Source organism: Tachypleus tridentatus, chromosome 12 (assembly GCF_004210375.1).
Source record: "Tachypleus tridentatus isolate NWPU-2018 chromosome 12, ASM421037v1, whole genome shotgun sequence".
Classification (NCBI taxonomy): Eukaryota; Metazoa; Arthropoda; class Merostomata; order Xiphosura; family Limulidae; genus Tachypleus; species Tachypleus tridentatus.
In genome coordinates this window covers 37,511,116-37,535,311 of record NC_134836.1, presented here as the reverse complement: position 1 = coordinate 37,535,311, position 24,196 = coordinate 37,511,116, and the positions used below count along the sequence as shown (strand labels likewise).

Here is a 24,196-nt window from a genome sequence, read left to right as displayed (position 1 = left end):
CTGGTACCGTTATTATATATTGTTTTAGAACAGTCGTAAATACAATTTTTAATGAATGTATATACTTAGTAAAGATAAATATATTATTTTCACGATATATAAGAATATCTTGAATATATCTGTCATAACTCGAACACTAGAAGTGATCAGTAATTGTCAATACGATTTTTAGGATCAACATCGTCAGATTACTCAGAAGTAGTTACATCTGTTATATCAATAGAGAAAAACTTTTGTTGCTTGGTGTTATAAGAATATAATTTTTATCCCTGTGGCGGATCACACATAGTTCTGTACTGCTTTGCGTTTAACCAAAACAAACAACCAGTCTTTTAAAAATAAAACAATAACTTGCAACATATCCAGACGAATATTTAGTAACTTATTCATTCATATTTATTGATTTTTAAACTATCTTGAAGAATAACTTTCTTTTGTATCTTTGTCCCATGATTTACCAAAATAAATCTATATAAATTATAGAAATATTTTATATACGAACTCCGAACTATTTTGGAAGATAGACTTTATTCTTGAACGAAAAAAAGAAGAAAAGATGGTGTACTCTGAAAAAGTACTCCACTCTATTTACTGAATTTCAAGTTACTTTATAATTCAACTATTCCTTTATCCTTCGTTGAGACCGTAAGACAATCAATAAACACATTATATAGGCATGTAATTAACCAGTAAATCCAGAAAGAATTCCGTTTTATTAAATAGACAAACATGAAACAAGAGAACATGATTCTCATTAGTACTTACTTGGTCTGTGTTTTGTAATGCTTAAGAAAAAAATACATTTTCATCTCATATTATAAGATATTTGGATCTACATTCTGCAACATTAACACAAGAAACATGTTTACTATTTACAAAAACAAATATTGGCATGTGGGATTGCACACCAATTCTATTGAATGATAGGGTATCTCTAGAAGTTGAGATCATTTTTATAAGGTACGTATACCATGGTCGATAAATTTTAGTTTTTTGTACAATTGTCCTAACCGCATTGGAAGGACAATACCTTGATCTTTAAGGCATCTCATTTTGATTTGACTGAACGAGAAAGATCCCTATATTGTATGAAAACTGTCTTTCTGGTAAGCTGATTAGCAACTGAGACAGTTAGAAATTCAATACTCATGATGTTCCGAGAAGCCGTGATAATCTCTTCTCATAATACAATAATACTGCTGCACAAAATGGCATCCTACACAAGAACAGTCTAGGAACATTAATACTGTCGTATTTTGTCGTGGTTTGCAGATGATTCAAGGACAACTCCTGAAAACAGCATCAAGTGCCCCAGAATTGTGCAAGTCTAAGCCAAAATAAAAAACAATGTCCCGAAAGGCAGAAAGGTGAGACATCTATGATACTCAGTTTCATCAACATACGATATTGTCTAGAGCAAGGAGTGGCTTCTGTCTAGCTACTCTTCCATTATAGCCTGTAATATAGAGATAACATCTAATGACTGATTGGGACACTTGCACCTGTCCTTCACCAACAGCGGCTGTTTAAGGTTAGTCAGTTACCTCACTTCTCTTCACAGCGTAAAGAAACAGATCTGTCAGCTATGGACGATCGGGTCGTGAAAGAACTGTTGTTTGGACGTAATCGAGAGCGAATTGTCACGCTTTCCAATGTAAATAATTATATTATAAACCATCTGGCAATTTTACACTCTCTGTCGGTCTTTCTCTTGTTAGCTGTGTGGGATTCTGACGTTTCTAGCGAGGTTCGTTACACAATAAATATACATCACATTATACATAATGAAAACTTGATCAGAAGGTGCTGTGTGTACTTTCGAAAAGTACCCTTATTGCAATGTTCAAATGGTATGGTAGCCCGTCAGTCTGTTTGTTTGTTTGAATTTTGCACAAAGCTACTCGAGGGCTATCTGTGTTAGCCGTCCCTAATTTAGTAGTGTAAAACTAGAGGAAAGGCAGCTAGTCATCACCACCCACCGATAACTCTTGGGCTACTCTTTTACCAACGAATAGTGGGATTGACCTTCACATTATAACACTACCACGGCGTTATAAGGGCGAGCACGTTTGACGCGATGGGGGATGCGAACCCGCGACTCTCAGATTACGAGTCGCACGCCTTAACACGCTTGGCCATGCCGGGCCTCCCGTCATGCCTTGGTAAACATGTTAAAAAGTAAGCAGTATGTGGAATCGCTTCGAATCCTTAGCGAATCTTATTTTTATTTTAATAATTATATAATTTCTTAATGAAAAGGATAAAAAGCACTGGAATTAAACAAGAGGACACTTTCTATTCTTCTTATACAGTTGAAAAGGTGCTTTTATTATGCGTACAACAGAAATTAAAGTATGAATTATGGAAAATTATGAGATTTTCTATTGTCGTGAGGAGAGTTTGTGTCTGTTTGTTAATATTTTAATGGACTTTTGTACTTTTAGATAATTATACTTGAATGCGCGTATAATTTTAATACTTCTAATAACTCATTAAGAAAACTTATTTTAAATATTATTAGTGATTTAAATAAATGTCCTCTGAACACTTTGAAGTATCCAAAGATTATTCTATCATCAAACATAGCTGCTTTATTCGATATTTTAGTAACTGTGTATATAATCCGTCGTACGCTTTTGTAATAAAAATAATGTTCGCTTAAAATTCGTTCAATTAAATAAGCAAAGTAAAATTTTTTTCAATAAAGTTTTTCAACTTAGAGCGATTTTTTTATTTATTTAGAAAAGTTCTATAAAAAGTGCTAGAGGCTTAAAATGATTTAATTTCACATTTTTTTAAAGTTCTGAATAACATGTATATATGTAAAAACGGCTGGTATGAGTAGAGAAAGCTCTATGTAGAGGAGCTAACAGCGTTTCGACCTTCTTCGGTCATGGTTCTTTCAACATCGAGAAATGTAAACTTAGAAATAACCTCTCTAGAATGAGATTAAATACAATAGATGAGATTAATAAGAAACAAAGCGCCCTTTCAGCCGTGGGGGCGTAATAATGGTACGGTCAATCCCACTATTCGTTGGTAGAAGAGTAGCCCAAGAGCTGACGGTGGGTGATAATGACTAGCTACCTTCCCTCTAGTCTTACACTACTAAATTAGGGAGGGCTAGCGCAGATAGCCCTTGTGTAGCTTTGCGCGAAATTAAAAAACAAACAAACAAACAAGAAACAAAAAACGTTAATATAAAGATTTCCTTATTTTCACTTATTTTAATAGTTAGTGATATAAGCAGTGTTTGTTTGTTTAATGCAAAGTTATGTTTGGCTATCTGCTGTGTTCATTTCGGGTAATCGAATCCATGATTTATCGTGGTAAGTCCACAAACTTTCGACTGTCGCAGCTGGGTATATAAACTGCAACAATGTAAACGACCCGGATAGCCAGGTGGTTAAGGCACTTGACTCGTAATTTGAGGATTGCGGGTTCGAATCCCCGTCACACAAAACATGCTTGTCCTTTCAGCTTTGGGGGCGTTTTACGTGACGGTCAATCCCACTATTCGTTGGTAGAAGAGTATTCCAAGAGTTGGCGGTGGATGGTGATGTCTAGATACCTTTCCTCTAGTCTTGCACTGCTAAATTATGGACGATTAGCGTAGATAGTTCTCGCGTTACTTTGTGCAAAATTTGAAAAGAAACAAACGAACAACAACATAAAATAACGCGTGTGTGAGTGTGTTTTCATATAGCATAGCTACATCGGACTATCTGCTGAGTCCACCGAGGAGAAATCAAATAACGAAATAATTATAAATAAATATTAAATATCAAACAGATATGAGTGAAAATTGATATAGTTTAAATACTCGAATTATGTGGATTGCGAATAAAGGGGTCACTTAATGAAGATACATCTAAACATTTTCTTCTTATAAGTAGCTAGAAATTAGTACACAAATATTTTCAAAAACCAATTATAATTAGATAGTCGTACTGTCAAAAGTATGTATATACATATATATATGTGACAATGAGTTTGAAACAATCAATTAAAACTCGTGTGTGTATTTAGAAAAATGTTAATTTGTTTTAAAATGATTGGTTACTAAATTGCAAATAACATAATGTGCGCATGAAAAGTTTAAGTAAATACTTGATGTAAAATACCAGAAGATAAGTTCCTGATGACAGAGAGAACTTCTTATATCTAAAATGTTAAAGTGCATCATTGCCAACGTTATATATATTTAAGTTAAATTTATACAGAAAATATCATCCATTGTCTTATATATTTACACGTTTACGTGACAACATGTAATCAACCAAACACACTCGTATGCCTTGAAATGCAAAACTAATCTATATGGAATATTCAGACATTTTGTAATTCGACTGTGATATGTATGTTTTATTCTGATTTGCTGAGGTTTGTTATCTTTAGAAAAATAATAGTACCTTAGAATTCAATCAGCTAATGACACGGTTCCTTGAAGGTCGATTTCAATCGAGTATGTGTTCCACATAACTGTCATCAGTTAGTTGTCTAATTGCTCCAAAAATATCTATAGCTTTAACACTCCTACAAAAAGTGGGGCCTAATACTTTTAGGCCTAATAGGCCCCACTTTTCGTAGGAGTGTTAATCTTCTTTTCGACAGAAAACATACGTTCTCGCTGTTCCTAAGATGTTTCTATAATACCATGTGAAATGAATGACTTTCCACTCTAGCAAATACTATCTTCATGATTCATCACACTGATAGACTCAATTTAAAAAATGCTGTCAGTTATCTAATTGATATCATGCGATTTTCGACTGTGAGAGAAACATTTTTTTTTTAATGCATTGTTGAACTACACATACAGTCAAAAAGGGTGTGAAATTTCGAAAGGAAATACCAATTCCCACTGTTTAGATTGATGCAACTCCAATACCTGGTAGAACACCGTTTATTATACCAACAATGAAAAAGACTGAAGCATTATGCTGCATACGTCAGTCTCGTGCTTTTTTGTTGGGTTCTGTTTTTGTGGGGGGGGGGAGAATAATCTAAACTTTTGTGAGGTTAGATTAGAAATATACCCAAATACTTGTTACGTGTCTATAATGTAAAGGTATGTCGTTCAAAATTTCTTCTAGTTTCCCACCATGAAAACAAAGCTTATATAGGTTGTTTCTGATAGATAGCACTTTTTTCCTATTCTAAAGATATCAAGGCCTATTTTCTGACGTACCAAAATGTTAAAACTTATTAGACTAGATCCTACATCTGAAACTATACATACAACAGTTAATGAAACATCAATATCTTTCAATTTAATCAGACACTTTTTCAAACTAATATCACCATTTTCAACTTGATACGTGCTTTGGAAAAAAACCAATACCGAAGAGACTGTTTCCAATTTGAAGTGATGCTTCGAACTATAAAAACAAGGACGCTAGTGACAACTTTGTTACTTTTGCTTCCATTTTTATATTTTCTACATCTATAATACAATATTTGCAACGTGATATCAGAAACTGGATTATAAACTCATTTTATTCGTACACAAGACAACTCATTGTTAGGCTTTGAAGAAACATTAAATAGAGGTCTCATTCAAAGAAAGATTGGTTAAAGCTACCGTTATTGCACATTCCTTGCAATAAACGAATCAACTTTCTTTCTGTCAGAAAACACAAATATTTCTGAAGATGTCTGTAAGTTTTGCCACTTAAGAAATTTGGTACCAATGGCATTGATTTGGTTTCATAATCATACCTCCCTTTTTTGTTATGAAAAACAATTTGGCAAATACTTTGAAATTACATTCACCAAAAATTCATTTCCTTTAACATGTGAATGTTTCCATATTCATTTCTTCTTTGTAAATATTTAGTTTTCTAATTGAAAATAGCAAAGTTATACAGGAAAATGGGGAATGCATTTATGTTTGTAGTGCAACTGTTTCCGTAGTAGGCGTTTTCTTGGAGTGTTGTGAGAATTATGGTTTGTTGTTTGCACAAAAATATTCAAAAGTTTAAAAACTATAGTTTTTAGCGCACATACAAATATATTTTTTTCATATTACAGTTCTGTATTTAAGGACTACTCAAGAAAGTTATCGTGGTTTCTGTTGCCAAGTTCATACAATTATCCTTTGATAAAAGTAAACAACAGCTCCACTTGTATACAAGCGGCTTAATATAACGCTTTCGTTACAACCAGCTTCACAATATAATGCGAAACATTCAAGCCATAAGCTCTTATTTAGTGAGTAAGATACTAAATAAATACACTAGACTCGAAATAATTAAGTCCGATAAAGCTCCAAAAACATAATAAACTAACTTCGTACCTGTAATGTATATTTAAATATATAAAAGCAGACAATAAAACATTTCTTCTATAATTATTTTCGTTTTAAATTCTCAACAATGTACGTTTAACTCGCTGAAGTTTTCATTTTCCTACGTTTTTAATATCACCGTTTATATTTATATCGTGCTAGTTACTTCAGTATTAATTAAAATTCAGTGATTTCTTTTTTATATAAGGAATAGCACAATCTCTTCAGTACTAGGTAACATAATCACTTGTGAAAATATCTATCATGCAGAGATTGATTTGCATATATTGGATTTTCTTTTCACATATTTTTTGGTTAAGGTGATGAAACGTTTGAGAGAAATGCAATCAGGTATTAATGTTTCCATATAGAAACAGAGAAATTAAAATTAATTAATGATTTAGAAAACAATAAAACTTGCAATAGGCTTTTGGAAAACTAGCTTATAATCGACAAAATAAACTTCATCTAATGGACGTTTGATGTCTTCAATTCCTTGTTATCAGATAAAGAAATTGAACTAAAGCATTCTTTCCGTGCAGGTGATCGCAACACAAATCAAAAAAGAATGCTGCGTATGGTGTTTCGGATCCACAAACCTTAACTAAAATGTTAGAATCAGATACATTTTACAATACAAAAATAGATGCTAGAGACAAAATTGAGCTTAAATAAGCAATTTATAAACAGAGGTAAAAATATTTCTTATCCTATAAAATGTAACGCCAGTATGTGACCATACCTGTTCCTGGAGTTCAGGTTTGATTCCTGTGAAATGTAACGCCAGTGTGTGACCATACCTGTTCCTGGAGTTCAGGTTTGATTCCTGTGAAATGTAACGCCAGTGTGTGACCATACCTGTTCCTGGAGTTCAGGTTTGATTCCTGTGAAATGTAACGCCAGTGTGTGACCATACCTGTTCCTCGGGTTCAGGTTTGATTCCTGTGAAATGTAAAGCCAGTATGTGACCATACCTGTTCCTGGAGTTCAGGTTTGATTCCTGTGAAATGTAACGCCAGTGTGTGACCATACCTGTTCCTGGAGTTCAGGTTTGATTCCTGTGAAATGTAACGCCAGTATGTGACCATACCTGTTCCTGGAGTTCAGGTTTGATTCCTATGAAATGTAACGCCAGTATGTGACCATACCTGTTCCTGGAGTTCAAGTTTGATTCCTATGAAATGTAACGCCAGTATGTGACCATACCTGTTCCTGGAGTTCAGGTTTGATTCCTATGAAATGTAACGCCAGTGTGTGACCATACCTGTTCCTGGAGTTCAGGTTTGATTCCTGTGAAATGTAACGCCAGTATGTGACCATACCTGTTCCTGGAGTTCACGTTTGATTCCTATGAAATGTAACGCCAGTATGTGACCATACCTGTTCCTGGAGTTCAGGTTTGATTCCTATGAAATGTAACGCCAGTGTGTGACCATACCTGTTCCTGAAATTAAGGTTTGATTCCTGTGAAATGTAACGCCAGTGTGTGACCATACCTGTTCCTGGAGTTCAGGTTTGATCCTATGAAATGTAACGCCAGTATGTGACCATACCTGTTCCTGGAGTTCAGGTTTGATTCCTATGAAATGTAACGCCAGTATGTGACCATACCTGTTCCTGGAGTTCAGGTTTGATTCCTGTGAAATGTAACGCCAGTGTGTGACCATACCTGTTCCTCGGGTTCAGGTTTGATTCCTGTGAAATGTAACGCCAGTGTGTGACCATACCTGTTCCTCGGGTTCAGGTTTGATTCCTGTGAAATGTAACGCCAGTGTGTGACCATACCTGTTCCTCGGGTTCAGGTTTGATTCCTGTGAAATGTAACGCCAGTGTGTGACTATACCTGTTCCTCGGGTTCAGGTTTGATTCCTGTGAAATGTGACGCCAGTGTGTGACTATACCTGTTCCTAGGGTTCAGGTTTGATTCCTGTGAAATGTAACGCCAGTGTGTGACCATACCTGTTCCTGGAGTTCAGGTTTGATTCCTGTGAAATGTAACGCCAGTGTGTGACCATACCTGTTCCTCGGGTTCAGGTTTGATTCCTGTGAAATGTAACGCCAGTGTGTGACCATACCTGTTCCTGGAGTTCAGGTTTGATTCCTATGAAATGTAACGCCAGTGTGTGACCATACCTGTTCCTGGAGTTCAGGTGTGATTTCTATGAAATGTAACGCCAGTATGTGACCATACCTGTTCCTGGAGTTCAGGTTTGATTCCTATGAAATGTAACGCCAGTATGTGACCATACCTGTTCCTGGAGTTCAAGTTTGATTCCTGTGAAATGTAACGCCAGTATGTGACCATACCTGTTCCTCGGGTTCAGGTTTGATTCCTGTGAAATGTAACGCCAGTGTGTGACCATACCTGTTTCTGGAGTTCAGGTTTGATTCCTGTGAAATGTAACGCCAGTGTGTGACCATACCTGTTCCTGAAGTTCAAATTTGATTCCTATGAAATGTAACGCCAGTGTGTGACCATACCTGTTCCTCGGGTTCAGGTTTGATTCCTGTGAAATGTAACGCCAGTGTGTGACCATACCTGTTCCTCGGGTTCAGGTTTGATTCCTGTGAAATGTAACGCCAGTATGTGACCATACCTGTTCCTCGGGTTCAGGTTTGATTTCTGTGAAATGTAACGCCAGTGTGTGACCATACCTGTTCCTAGGGTTCAGGATTGATTCCTGTGAAATGTAACGCCAGTGTGTGACCATACCTGTTCCTAGGTTTCAGGTTTGATTCCTAAATTGGACAGTGGGTTAAGTATATCAGATATAACATTAGATTTGTCATGTATTTAATCCTATTCTCGAGATCATTGAGAAGCATCCCATCTTCATAAAATGTATACATAATGTACAGTTTTAACGACGTGGATCGGATCAGTTCTTTATCAGATCTCTTTTTCAACAGAAACGAACTTATTTTATGAAAGAAAAAAATATGTATGTCATAGAGCCAGCCAGGGTATTCAAAAGGAATAGTACAAATATACATGCTAAAAGATCAACAACGAAAAGTTTTACTTTGACAGATGACTGACACTTATTTTCATATGTTTCTCTTTAAAACAAATCCCAAAAACAAGACGAGAAATAATCGCTAAAATACAAAACTAGAAAGTGACTAATCCACTAAATTGCTCATCTTTTTTGTTGATGTTATCACTAACGTCAGTTTAAACCTAAATCCACTCTATGTATTTCAGAGTAGTGTAAAATATAATCGCTTAATCGTAATAACTAGAAGTAATTCAAGAAAAAAAATCATATTTTTTGTATAAACAATGTTATTGTTACTACTTGAACTTAACTTTCTTACACATATTTGCTGCTTCTTTAAAAACAGGGGAAACAGAAATCAACAGCCAATAATATAACAGCTGAACATTAGATGACCTAACACGTGGAATATTTAATTAGTTGTACACTCTGTATAACAGGTGTCTTTAAGGACTCAACCTCTATATTAATGTATAAAGTGAAGAAGTGGACGAACTTCAATACCCATAATATTAACTTATGTTACACAGATTCACAGAATACTGTAACTTTGAATCGGGACAACCATCACAAAACAAGTAATGAAAAACATTTTGTAAATGTAAAATGATGTAGGGATGGTAGCGTTAAAAATGTTTATAGAGGTGATATAGCTATATACAGTATTAAGTGGATGAATGTTAACAGCTACTTTTATCATGTAATGTGTGTACTACTAATAGCATGTGGTTCTGTAATTTTTACAGAGCAATACATGTATTTATAAATTGTACTTTTTTACGTGTGATGGCGATAGTCTAATTGCATTCTCGGGAGATTTCGTTGCTTATTCTTTTGGTGTAAGAGAGTAATGAATATACTAAGGTTAACATGGCTGTTAACATAACACTATTTATCAATAAAAAAAACTGTGTGAAATATATATATATACGTTTAATAAGTTTTACTGGATCGTGCTAGATATGGTTTGGTAGTTAGGGTCCTTCAGTTATGGGTAGTGGGCTCTTCGTTATTTGTGTCTAAACCAAATAAAGCCCTTACACCAGCAGGTGCCACTTAATGATCACCTTCCATCATGTCTCAAGCTCAAAATTACAGACTGTTATGTTTAAATTCTAAAGGTTTTAGACATGGCCGTTTAACCCAAGTGTTTATAAGGTCGTTTAGTTTGAAAATACCAATACGATTTTTTATGACAAAATAAATGGACTTAAAAGTATTTTAGTTTACAAAATAGAGAAAAACCTGTACTTACAGTAAATTTATAACTCACATTTCAATGTTTATTAGTCTCTTACGACATCAGTATTTAACCTCTAGGAGATTATGTTCACATACACATTTCTATTTGTCGTTGTCATCAACTGTTAAATTTTTTTGTAAAACACTAAATCATATGTGGCAGGCTGCTGTTGGTGACGACTATATGCAAGCGTATAAACGATGTGTAGTTTCCAAATTTCGCTCTTTATATAAATATTAAGATCGAAAGTAGGCTTGAAAAACTTGAAACGCATTTCTTACCATAAGGATTACCAATGGAATATATAAAGTTTTTAAAATTCTGTTTCATTAAACAGCTGCTGCATTAAACTGCTTATAAACCCATGAGTTTATTGGTTAGAAAGCCTCTAATAACACGTGCATTACACAGCAAAATGTAAGCAAAACTCTCATCATTGTAGTTAGTTCCACAAATTGCTGCTAGGGTTGCCTTTGAATTTAGATAAAAAATAAGCATTTGATTTAATTTTCAATCAGTTATTAACAATAAGTATGGCGACAATTTGAAGATTAAGGTCTGTTGCTAAAATGGAATTAATAAATAGAAAAGATACGAGAGAAACCTTCATAAAATTATTATTCCCATTCTTACAGTATTAGATGTATTACAATTTTAAAATAACCCGTTATTTCTACTTTGAGATTTTAATCACAAGAGGAAGAAAAATCTTAAAATATTCAAAATTCGTTTTTCAGAAGCATCTCCTCCAAGACCACAAGCAATTAAAATAAAAATGATACTTATGTGTCAGAGAAACATTGTAGTGTTCGAAATGTATTAAAATACTGAAATGATCAACGTGGTTTAGCACACAAGTAAAATATTTATTCTAAAATCGATCAGCGATTTTAAAGAGCGCTCTGCATGTTTTGACGTCGATTCACGTCATTCTCAGAATATAAATTTAAATTGTGAACTAAACGACGTTGATCGTTTGTGTGTTTTAATGTATTTAAAACATTCACACGAGATCCTTGAATTTTAACCTTTTAACTTCGTAGAGTTTGCACTATAATATTATGCACAAATACAAACAACGCACTCTACAAATTACAAACACAACAAAATTTGTATCTGATGACTAAAATTGGTATTTGGACTGAAGGTGTGACTGTTATTTGTGATTACTATGTAATTAACACATAGAACAAGTTTGGCTAGTCATGAATGAGATAGTTCTGTAGATATAGATTTTGACACAGGAAGGACTGTTGAATTGTTCTATACCTGTTAAACAGTAACATTGGCACATCAGAAATGTTCAGATTTATTTACTACATCACATTCGAATACAATATATGAATCATACCACAAGTGATACCATAAATACAAATATAATTCTGGTGAAAAGTAAAATATTGAGCTTAAAAAAATTAAAACTCTCAAAGTTAAACTTTTAATAAACAGTCCAACAAATCTGAGTATAACAAAATAAAAAGTTACTTTTATTATAAAAATAGGAAAAATAGGACTCAAATACTGACAAAATATTAATGTTATCTTCCTGTTTTATGTACAGGTATAGCTTTTCAAGAATGATAGGGACAAAATAATTTATTCACTTTATGAAATCCTCTAATGACATTAGTGGCATGTGTTCACAGACCTAGAATACTAAATTACGGGATTCGATTTTCCGCGCTTTTCAATCGCAGAGCGGTATGTTTGCAGACTTCTAGTGCTATAAACCGGGTTTTGATACCCTTGATTGGCACAGCACATATAACGAATTGTACAACTTTGTGCTTGACTATAAACAAAACAATTAAAATCGATTCCACACAGCGGATAGACTGCAGATAGTCTACTGTGTAGCTTTACACTAAAACCAAACAAACCAGACCACTCTGTGCAGATAACACGATGTAATTATATAACATTTTCTATGTACTGCTGACAATGTGTTCAATCGGCTTAGTCCATTAACGCGTGTTTTAATATTGATGCATTTGAATTTTCACTCCTTTCATAGATCTTGCTTTAATGGTATTAATTATAGCTGGTGACCGTAAAGTACCAAAACCATCCAATCAGCTTGGACCTCAGTGGTATATTGTTTTGAGGTTGTGGTTCCAAAAGTTTAGAACGCTTTGTTCCAACTTGAAATTTAAAGTCTGATGAGAGGAAAGTTTTCGAATAAAGGATCCATGAACGGGGAATTACGTCGTTCGAATAATTTCAGTATCAAACTGATTCGAAACGTTATCAGAAGTAATTAAATATAGAACTACAGTGTGGAGTTACAATCAATAACACATAACTGTTTAAAGACAGTTGTAAAAAAGTTATACTTAGCATTTTAAGTTTAAAAGCGATTAAGCGTTTACATTAAACAACGAATCCGAAACGTAAAAAAACGAATCCAATAAAGTACTATGTTATGAAATGACGAAACAAAGACGTAGCTGCAGATGTAACTGTAAATAGTTTAAACTATAGTTCAAGTGTGTGAACTAAGCAGTGATTTAGAGGAATGGATTTGGAATGTTTTCTGGCGCAGAAGAAGAAAATTTTGTATGTTTCCTACGGAGAATATTCAAAATACCAGATCGCTACACAACACGAGGAGATCGAGATCGAATTACAGGAAAGTACTGATATAAAGTACAACCCCAGCTGAATAAGATTTCTTTTGCGTAGGTAAAAAAATAGTCTGTAATATAAAGCTGTTACACTGCCAGCTTAAAAATCCGATTAAAATGTTTTGTAGTAACTGTTCAAAAAGTAACGTTGTATAGCCAGGTAATATTGAGCTACCATGGAAGTTTGTTTGATAAAATGGAAGTAAGGTTTGATTGATAGTTTTAAGAACTAGCATCACCAGATTGATTGTGTTATATAATTAAGATTACAGATGAGAGTTGTTTTGTTTTTTTTAATTTCGCGCAAAGCTACACGAGGGCTATCTGCGTTGGCCGTCCCTAATATAGCAGTGTAAGGCTAAAGGGAAGGCAGTTAGTCATCACCACTCACCGCCAACTCTTGAACTACTCTTTTAGTAACGAATAGTGGGATTGACAGTCACAGTATAATGCTTCCACAGCTGAAAGGGCAAGCATATTTGATGTGACAGGGATTCGAACCCGCAACCCTCAGATTACGAGTCGAGCGCCTTAAACACCTGTCCATGCCGGGTATAAATGACAATTTATCAAAGATCAGATGAGAGACTAAAATATTAAGATTACAGGAAGATTTACTAGATATCGATTATTTACTCCTATGTACTTCGAAATGGTGGCTAAATATAAAATGTAAATCAAAACCAACGCTATAGTTTGCAACATTTCCTCAAACCTTTAAGTGTTGATATATTAAATTAAGCACTGTGTCATATGATAAGCAGTATTTTGAAGTATGACATTTCATAGCTTTTATCACTCATTTAGTTAACAGTTCAGGTCAAACCACTACCTTGTACCCTGGGCTCAAGCCAAAAGTCAACGAGTTTTCACGATAAGTACAAACACCACAGTTAACGCAATCCAGTGTAAAACAGCAGATTCGACGAACTATTTGATTACACTAAGTATCACTACACTAATCTTGTTTATCTATTCCACCGATCGGCTAGCCCTAAACAACTCAATGGAAATAACGCCTATTAGCGTATTTCTGGTATAACATTCGAGAGACAAGGTAAGAACAAAAATCCTGTTCGTTTTATTAAACATTCATATAATTGCAGAAACACCAAATGAAACATATAAAATTATTGAAAATGGAAACGGTTTAGTATCTTTTTCCATATAAGCAATTATATAATGTACTGATGATTTTCCAGGAAATAAATCTGACGAAATGTCGATAAATAACAAAGAATTACATGGAAAAAGTTCCTCGTACAGCTTCCATGACGCTCAACAATCGTCCTAATCTTAGAGTGGTGCCGGTTGTAGTTTATGTGTAGCTACAACATAAAGTATGTTAGTTACGTTTATGAATAATGCAACCTAAGGCTTAGTAAATATAATAAAATCTTGTGAGACTCGTAACAAGTCATATAAAGTAACTTTCGTTCATTAATTAACTTCGAAAGTATTGTAAAAGAATCACTGCAGTATATTCTCCATGATACGGATTAAACTTATTGAAATTATTTAGAACAATCCTCTCAGTATTCAAACGCGTATTCACTGTTATAAAATATTGTAGGTATATCATCTATCTATACATTATTTGTCGAAAATTGCATCGCATTTAAAGATGTTCATCTGCCTAGTGCTTTAAAACGAAACTTAATTCAATCACTGTTTCACGTGAATCAGTACACAAGCCATTAGTATTTGCAGACACTAGAAAATCCCAGTTCGTACTAATATAAACATGACATCAACTTAATTAAGTATGTATGTACCTAATGAATATTTTAAATCATCTAATCCTACACATTCAAATATAATATGACTCTTCCAAATTATCGCTCAACTCACTAATTATTTTTATATCTCTATATTTCTCATATATATAAATATATATATAAAATTAAGGTTTTATTTGTATTTTCGTAGTTTACTGTATTTCAAATTAAACACTTGCCATCTTACATGAAATAAAACATTCGAAGTAGCATTTATAACTTGTGTAGGATATTTGTTAGGCTTGTGACAAGATCGCACAAATATAACAAGATATGAAAATTTAGTATCTGGTTAACTGTCGCATTAAAACCTAAGTGGCACCTCATGCAACGCACAGGCTAAGCGAGTTGATTCATGCATCGCCATAAATAATATTGCAGTATCTACAATATAATGCAGCTAGTCAATACTGTTCGACGACTATGTGGATGTTCTTAACTAAACAGCGTGATTAATGTCGTCACAATTACAACGCCATCATAGCTGAAAGTGTGGGACCTTATGAGCGGCATATTGTAGTTTGAAACTTGGATATTATAACATTCAGACCCAAACCTGCTCAATATGTCTTTTACTCAAGTTATGTATTTTTTCGTTGCTTTGAATAATAGTGACATTAAACCTCTAATTTCAAACTGAACCGAATAATAAAGAATAATTCAGACAGACCTGGGCAACAACTTTAACTTTTAAAATATCTTATCCCAGAAAAACATGTTGAGTGTAAACTGCCAGAGAAAATAACTAGTGAAGACACTATAAAAAGAACAGCAAAAAAAAAGTCCATGAAAGATGGCGTCAACTTAAGTTTGTGTTAATCAGACGAAGAATTGACGTAACTATAACTGCACCACGAAATACTTCACAGAGGAAGTTGGAGATAGACAATTGAATGAAAGATTAAAGTGATGAAAAACGTGCTTGGGACAGACAGAGTTTGGAAGTATTGGTTCATGCCTCATGATTTATAACTGCACAGAACGGTATATTTGTTTTTATTTTGTTTTGAATTTCGTAGAAAGCTACTCGAGGGTTATCTGCTCTAGCCGTCTCTAATTTAGCAGTAATATACCAGCGATAAGGCAACTAATTAACACAACCAACTTTTGTGGTGATCTTTCACCAAGGAATAGTGGAATTGACCGTAACATAAAACATCCCCATGGATGACAGGACGAGAGTTTTTGGTAGTGGGGTTTTGAATCCCCAATCAAGGCTTTGCGTGTGCTATTCTAAAAATGATAAAACTGCCATCTTTATATTTTATAGTTGATTGTTTACATTGTATTGCTGCAAAACTTTCAAATATCAAATAAAGTAATTTGGTGTTCGTAAAATGTTCCTTTCAAACTTAGCAATATATAAACATATGTATAGTGAAATTAAATAATTACTTCCATATGAAGTCAAATAAGTAAACAAAATCATGAGGAAGGACTGCGTTAAAAAAAAATCCCAACCTCTGATTAATTATATTATAACCATTAACAAAACGCATTAAAATTAAACAAAATGTGCTACATATTTTAAAAAGATCCTAAGGTACAAGCTACTGCGTCGGATCATAAAATGTATCCTAGGTTTCGGAGGTGACTGCAGAAAGTCGGACCCATATTACGGTGGGGATACACCGTCTATCAGTCTTAACCTTCAATTCGCTGGTCTCACACAAGAATATTAGAAACGAGGAAAGCGAGATGTGGATTCTCAAGCCCACAACGTCCCACATCTATAACACCCTTCACTGCCTGCAAACCGTTGTGGGAAGGTGACTGCTCTTCCTACTTAAAATAAGAATAAGAAAAATTTTGAATGTGAAAATGAGCAATTCACGTAACAACCACGATCGATATACAAATAAAATTAAGTTTCATGAACAGTGTGATTCACTGAAAATTCCTCGTTTTGGGGAAAAAAATCTTCGTTTTTGTTCTTTCCCACCATTATTTGTTTGTTTGTTTTGAATTTTGCACAAAAAACAATCAAAAGCTATCTGCAATAGCCGTCTTTAATTCAGCAGTGTAAGACTAGAAGGAAGGCAACTAGTACTCACCACCAACTCTTGGTAAGCTCTTCTGCCATAAAATAGGCGGTTAACCATCACAATATAACGCCTCCATGGCTGAAAAGAGAAATATGTTTGTTGGGATGGGAATTCGAATCCGCGACTCTCACATTGCGAGTCAAGCGTAATAATCACTTGGTCATGCCGGGTTGCTCAAATCGGGGATTTTGAATTTATAAGACGGGTATATTTACTATTAATGGCATTGAAAACTAAAAATTTTAATTGACTCGGAGAACCAAGACCATCCAGAATGAAACGTATAACAAGTTGTACCTTAGCTGTGGTAAGTGAAGTGTGTTTTAAACGTTTTATATCTAAAGGAGCTGGATAATAAAACAAGTGTTCGCGGATTTCTATGAAACCAAACTTTTGAGACGGAGACTGGGAAATCGTTCTCCTCGTGCATCTGATGGAATGTCAAGATATGTGCAAATGAAGTTTGTTTGTTTGTATGTTCTGGCCATCACAAGTATCGAAATTCAAATTTTAAGATTATACCTAAGACTTGTCACTATGCTATTGGGGGGAAACGTGTGAAAAGACTGTATGTTTGGACATATGCTATTATGACAAATTCCTTTGTTATGGAAACTACACTCCAGTGTATTTGCCAAGACTTATGCATTGATCGTAGCCGTAAGTGGCGACATGAACTTTAATAACGAACTGAGGATCCAAAATAGTATACTATATTTCCTATCAAAAAGAGACTTTCCTGGCATCATTTCGATGTTTATTTTGTAAAGTAAAGCCTAAAAAAATTTTCTTAACGTAAACATTTGTTATTAACTAGTTTTTTTATGTTTTACGTTTTCCGCAATGTCTAATATTTAAAAACATTTTGAGTTTCCGTACCTAATCATATGTAATTCCACTTTTGAAAAGTAAAAAAATAAATGTTTGTTTGTCATTGAAGTGCTATGTATAGATTATTTAATATTGAAGTGCTATGTATAGATTATTTAATATTGAAGTGCTATGTATAGATTATTTAATATTGAAGTGCTATGTATAGATTAGTTAATATTGAAGTGCTATGTATAGATTATTTAATATTGAAGTGCTATGTATAGATTATTTAATAGGTAAGGGCCAAACTCAATTTAGTGTGAAAGCCAGTTCGAATCTTTGTCGCACCATACATGCTCGCCCTTTCAGCTGAGGGGCGTTATAATGTAGGTCAATCCCACTATTCGTTGGTAAAAGAGTAGCCCAAGAGTTGGCGGTGGGTGATTATTACTGGTTGCCTTTCCCCTAATCTTGCACTGCTAAATTAGGGACGGCTAGCGCAAATAGCCCTCGTGTAGCTTTGCGCGAAATTCAAAAACAAACAATTAAATCCTATGTGGCGCAGATATTACTGGTTGGCCTTCTCTCTCTGAGCCTGCTATTTATTTAATGGCAAGTCTGAAGGGTTGTTCCCTAAAACACGCCTTTCGATACCAGTGATGGGCATGACATATAGCCCATTGTGTGACTTTATGTTTGACTAAAAATAAAATTTGAAAGTTTCCCTCTGATTAGTTTTTTTCAAATTATGACTTGCTATACCTGATCTCTAGGTGTTTTTACTTGAATATTTAGCTCATGTGTGCATAAAAAACCAGTTAAAGATTCCAATTCTACAAAATGTTTGATATTATATATATCTGTGTGTGTGTTCACGTAATCATTACAAGTAAAAAGAAAATGCATCGATCCAATTTTCTCACCCAATGAAATGAAGATCTCTAAGCAATGCCATAATAAATAAAGAGTATAGAGTCAATGCTTTATCACATTATAGCTGTAAAACTACCACATTTGTTGATAAACACGTATGTCGTATAATAAATGCAGAACGACCACTTCGGTATTGAAGCTAACAAGTATAGCATGGTTGACATAATTATAAATATTTTTCACACCCAAGCTCTTAAAATTATGTACAATATGAGCATGACGATTTTATTCTTAAAACATCCAAACATGTCACACATCCCACTCTCTTTTAGCGAATATTTATTATATATAAAGTCTTAAATACTTTAATTTAAAGTTTCTGATTTGAAATATTCTAAATCAAGTAAGATTATGTACTTTATCCAGCCTTAGGTGTTTTTGTAGTAGGGCTGGTTCATCTACTCCCTCTGTTGTTTCATAGAACAGTTGTATTGTATTCTGTTTGGATAAAAGATAATACAGATTAAGTTGACACGCCTAAGTGAAACTTATTCTTGTTTAATTTGTGCGACGTTTCGAGTAGCCGTCTGCATCAAACAGTAAAGGCCGTGTTACGATGGAATTAGACTGGAAAACTTCGCTCAATATAAACTATAAAACGTTTTCATTTAGTTGTGTCAACTTATTCTTTATTATCTTTCATTCGAGTAGCTCTTCCTGTCTTTACGTTTTATTTTACTTCGTGTTCGTGTGACTGCTTTACAAGAGTCATGTGGAAAAGAAATTCTTACGAGTTCTTGTGAGCTAATTTTCTGACAGTTCAGCTAGAGAAAATAAATTTTAATACTCGTTCTGGCTGGAATAATTCAAACTTGTAATTGAAGTGTTTTAACCGTTACTTTGATGATCGTGTGTTATATATATCCTCATTTTATTTTTATTACTGTTAATTTTCATTTGGTTTCCCGCTGGTACAGCAGTAAGTCTTCGGATTTACAACGCTAAAATCAAGCATTCCATTACCCTTAGTGGACACAGCAGATAGCCAGAGGTGGCTTTACTATAAGAAAGAAACACAGATTGAAGTGTTTCATATATTTACGTTCAACACTGTATCTTGCCACTTTTACGCCACCTACGATAAATGAGTACACTCGTGTTTCCATATACGAAGCTCTCTACTCTATAATTATTATGGAAGCGTTATAACTGTGTGCTTTGTTATCTTTGGTCAGGGCTGGATTAAGGGCAACTAATGCCTTAAGCACAGCCCAATAGTGATACCCCCTTCGGCCCCTCCATTGCTTATCTGACAAGACATTAAGACTCAATAAGTGCTGAAAGTGAAATAAAAGTTTGAAAATTCATAACCCTTCTTCAGCTTTCTTACAGGTCAGACCTCATAACTATGTTAAAATAAAACTTTTTTATCTTATCTACTTAACAGGCTGGATATGGATCAAAATCAAGTAATGACTAAAGCTTTTTATTTAGAAATGATGAGGGAAATCACTTATTTGATTAATGATAATTATTTTTACTATATATTTGTTTTCACTCTAAGTTTGTTTGTTTTTGAATTTCGCACAAAGCTACTCGAGGGCCATCTGTGCTAGCCGTCCCTAATTTAGCAGTGTAAGACTAGAGGAAAGGCAGCTAGTCATCACCACCCACCGCCAACTCTTGGGCTACTCTTTTACCAACGAATAGTGGGATGGATTGACCGTCATATTATAACGCCTCCACGGCTGAAAGGGCGAGCATATTTGGCGCGACGGGGATGCGAACCCGCAACCTTCAGATTATGAGTCGCACGCCTTAACCCACCTGGCCATACCGGGCCTTTTTCACTCTGAGTTAACAATTCTCATTCTGATGTTCAAAAATTTCTCACTTTGAACTTATAACTCTGTAAGCAAATTATTTACTTATACCTTAATATTTATTTAAATTTTAAAATGTTTTATTCTAGATTTTTTTAATTGCAAAGTCTTTGATCAAGTCCTCAAAACTAATTTGACGTGACAAATCTGCTTCTGTACTTAACAGAAACAAGACATCCAGTCTGTCTTGTCGCATAGTTGTTCTGTTGGGATTTTTAATATATTTGAGTTGAGAAAATGAACGCTCACGTGCGAAGTTTGTGACCATTAATGTTAAAAATATACGCAATGCGATGTTTACGTTTGGAAACGCACACTCAATTTTGTCTTCTGAAATTATTTTATAAAGTTTAGTTCGACTGAATCTGGTTTTTAGTTTTTGTTGCACTGAACGTATGGCGCACATATGAGTGAAACTGCTGAAGCTCGGCAGAGAGATTAGTGTCCAAGTACTCTGGGTAAGGATCAATTAGCTTTTGGGAACACTGAGAGTACCTTTCAGTTTCAGCAGATGAAGTGACATCATTTGACACATCACTTAGGATAAAAAATCTGCTTGCTATTTCTTTGTACACCTCTCCTCTTCTTCTCATCCGGGTGTCTAATTTGTCAACAATTGTATAGAAGGTGGTGATACGAAATTTATCTTTGACATTTAGATTTACTTCTTGTGCATCTCCGTCATTGAGTACCTTCTTTCTGACACGTTTGCAAGTTTGAGCAGCATTGTAATCAGCACATGCAACTGCTTTAAATCTTTTAAAGTCATCTCTTAAAGTGCGTAGTTAATCAGCTAATGACCCGTAAAGATCTACACGTGATTTTAAGTTCACATCTTCATTTTGCAGAACTTGACTTGCTTTATGAAACTTTTGCAAAATCTCATCCCACATGATTGACATAAAAACAAATTCTAGCTCTTGCATCTTATTTATAATATTGTCTGCTTCTCTTCTAGTGTCTCCCTTCTGTGACTGGTCTTCAACTAGACATTCTAAAGCTTTTAAAATCTTGAAGAAAAACTTCAAAATTGCTGTTGTTGCCATGGAGTGTGCCTCCCATCTTGTATCAGAGAAGGATTTTAACACACTTTCATTTCTAAAACAAGCCTTACGAATTTTCCACCGGCTGGTTGAGGCTGAAAAAATATATAGAGCAAATGCATTTTGAAGAAAAATTTAATTGCCACTTGACAGCAGTCAACAGCACTTCGGTCTAACAGATTTAGTGAATGGGCTGCACAGGGCACATATATGGCAAACGTATTTTCTTCTAACATATTTTGCTGCATCCCCTTATAATGTTCAGACATGTTAGTAGCATTGTCATAAGACTGACTCCTATATTTTGAAAAATTAAGTTTGCAAACTTCACGTAAGTACTGCAATGCCTGTTTTGCCATTTCCTCACCGGTATGGCTTTTCAGTTTCAGAAAGGTTAAAAAGCGTTTAGTAAGCTGTTCATTTTTAAGTATCGAAGCATAACACTTAACTGATCTATATGTTATAGAACTGGCGTCGAGTCAACTGACAAGCTTAAATAACCAGAAGAATTACAAAACAATGAACGTTTGAACCTTCTGAGCCATTGGTTCAATGGGTTCTTCGCAGGTGGTTTTGAACAAGTAAGAAGAATTTCCTTTTCTAGAATTCCCATATTTCGAAATGTGCCTTACTAAAAATGGATCAAACTGATTTATGAGCTCAAGCAGCCCTAAAAAATCCCATTCTGCAGTGAACCAAATTTTTCATCTGTTCCTCGAAGAGCCAGGCCACGTTCAGCTAAAGTACGAATAAACCCTTGTTTGCGAGTTAAGTATGTTAGCATACAGTCTCGGTGAGTAGTGCTTCTTTCATGATGATCAATTACAATATTATTTCGCTAGTCACTGAACCCTTCTCTTTCAACAAAACGCAAGAAAAACTTAGGGGCAAAACATTTACAAACAAAGCAGTAAACTGATCCTGTTGATGATGAATACAATAACCACTCTCTATTGTATTGCTCCACATTGGCTTTTACCTCAAAGAAAAGTTTTTGCGAATAGTATTTCGTTGGCTTGCCACTATTGAAAGTCCGGCAAGATTTGCCAAATGGCCCATTGTGGTGTTGGCAGTCAGTGGGCCCACAAGCAATCCAAAAAGTCACATCAGCAGCAGAGAAATCAAGCCACAACTCTGGATTTTTTGCTTTAGTTTCTTCATCTTTTGTAGACTGAAGAATTTTATCATGGTCCGGTATATTTTCATTTTCAGTAATTACTTCAACTTCAGACTGTCTTGTATAGCAACTTGCATCAACATTGACACTACAGATATCAGGAGAATTTACAGACAAAGTGAGATCAGTTGTGAGACTTGTGCCAGTTGAGCCAGCCTGTGACACCTCAACCTTATCATGATGTTCTGACCTTGAAGTGGACAAAGTGGTACTTATAGGTGTGGAGCTTGGTTCAACTTCAATCTTGTTACAGTCAGATGCAGTACAAGTAACTTCTGATGACAGAGATGAGTTTTGATTTGGAAGATCATGTTGTGTAAGTTGAGCGAAAAGATTAGTCAGCTTTCCAGTCTTGGTCACTAAATCCAAAGCCTTTTGTTGGTTCTTTTTTGCCAGTTTTCTTTTTTGTGCAACCACTTAATTGAACCCGTTTCATCTTGCAGTCTGAAAAATACAAAAACAAAAATAAGAAAACACAAAAAAATGTGGATCATATATAGTTAAATGGTCAGAAAAACACAGAAATTCACAAAGAAAGACGTTGGTGAGACAATCAAACATTCTAAACTCTAGGTTTAGATTTCGACAAAGATTGTCAGAAAGTTATCCTACGACCTAACTCCATCAGCACATAAACATGAATTCATAAATACCTTTATTAATTTGTTGCATTCTGATTGGTTGAAAACCATTCTAGACTGGCTTCAATCTAATTTAGGAGAATTAGTTTTCAGTCATCGCAAAAGTTTCATTAAGGTTGTTGTTATGGTAGCTGTATGCAAGAAGCAACATCAATGGTAATATGCAGATCCATTGTGAGTCAAAAAGTATTCCAAAACAATTTGTAATCAACAACACATATTGTAGCTGCCTATAACATAGTGATCGTTCTGTACTGGTACACATACATAACATATAATTAATTGTAAACTGTACTGCACATTGAACTACTAAATACTGGGTTAGGCTTAGGCTAGAGTACCTTAATCCTAATCAAATATCTGAAGAATGAGTTGTAACCTTAACTCTGAGCACAGTTTTGACCTGGGGACTTTGGATGAGCATACATCAAGAAAATAGGCATATGTCTGAAACTTTATCTTCATGCCTGGATGCGAAGGCAAGTTCAAAACGACGGCCTTAAATTGGGAATAGTCCACTTCATTATTCCAGGCGGCTACAGTGGCGTTTCCAGCGTACTTGAACTAAACTAGTTACAGTATTTAGGACTAAAATTGCAAGTCAGGCCACTAACGTTAAGCCTAGTACTAAGTACTAACATTGCTCGCATTACCTTGTTCAATTCATGCAATTTTTCAGACAATCCTAAACTGATTTTGTTGATTTGTCAGTTCTTTACAGTATCATTGTATGACCACGGTGCCACAGTACTGCATTACTACTAGTAGTGTAGTGTTTTGTGTATACA

At 34.7% G+C, this 24,196-nt stretch overlaps 1 protein-coding gene across 3 annotated transcripts in view; it reads left to right on the top strand.

Annotated features, from left to right (window-relative positions):
- The window catches only part of LOC143235864 (organic cation transporter protein-like), an 86,308-nt gene that overhangs the window by 11,524 nt on the left and 50,588 nt on the right, over positions 1-24,196 (top strand). For 2 of the 3 annotated variants that reach the window (XM_076474107.1, XM_076474106.1), the window contains exon 1: positions 14,056-14,212. The exons of the other annotated variant lie outside the window; for it this stretch is intronic. The gene's annotated coding sequence lies outside the window, so the exon portion shown is untranslated. Of the gene's footprint in view, positions 1-14,055; positions 14,213-24,196 lie in introns of those variants that run through there. 3 annotated transcript variants of the gene reach the window in all.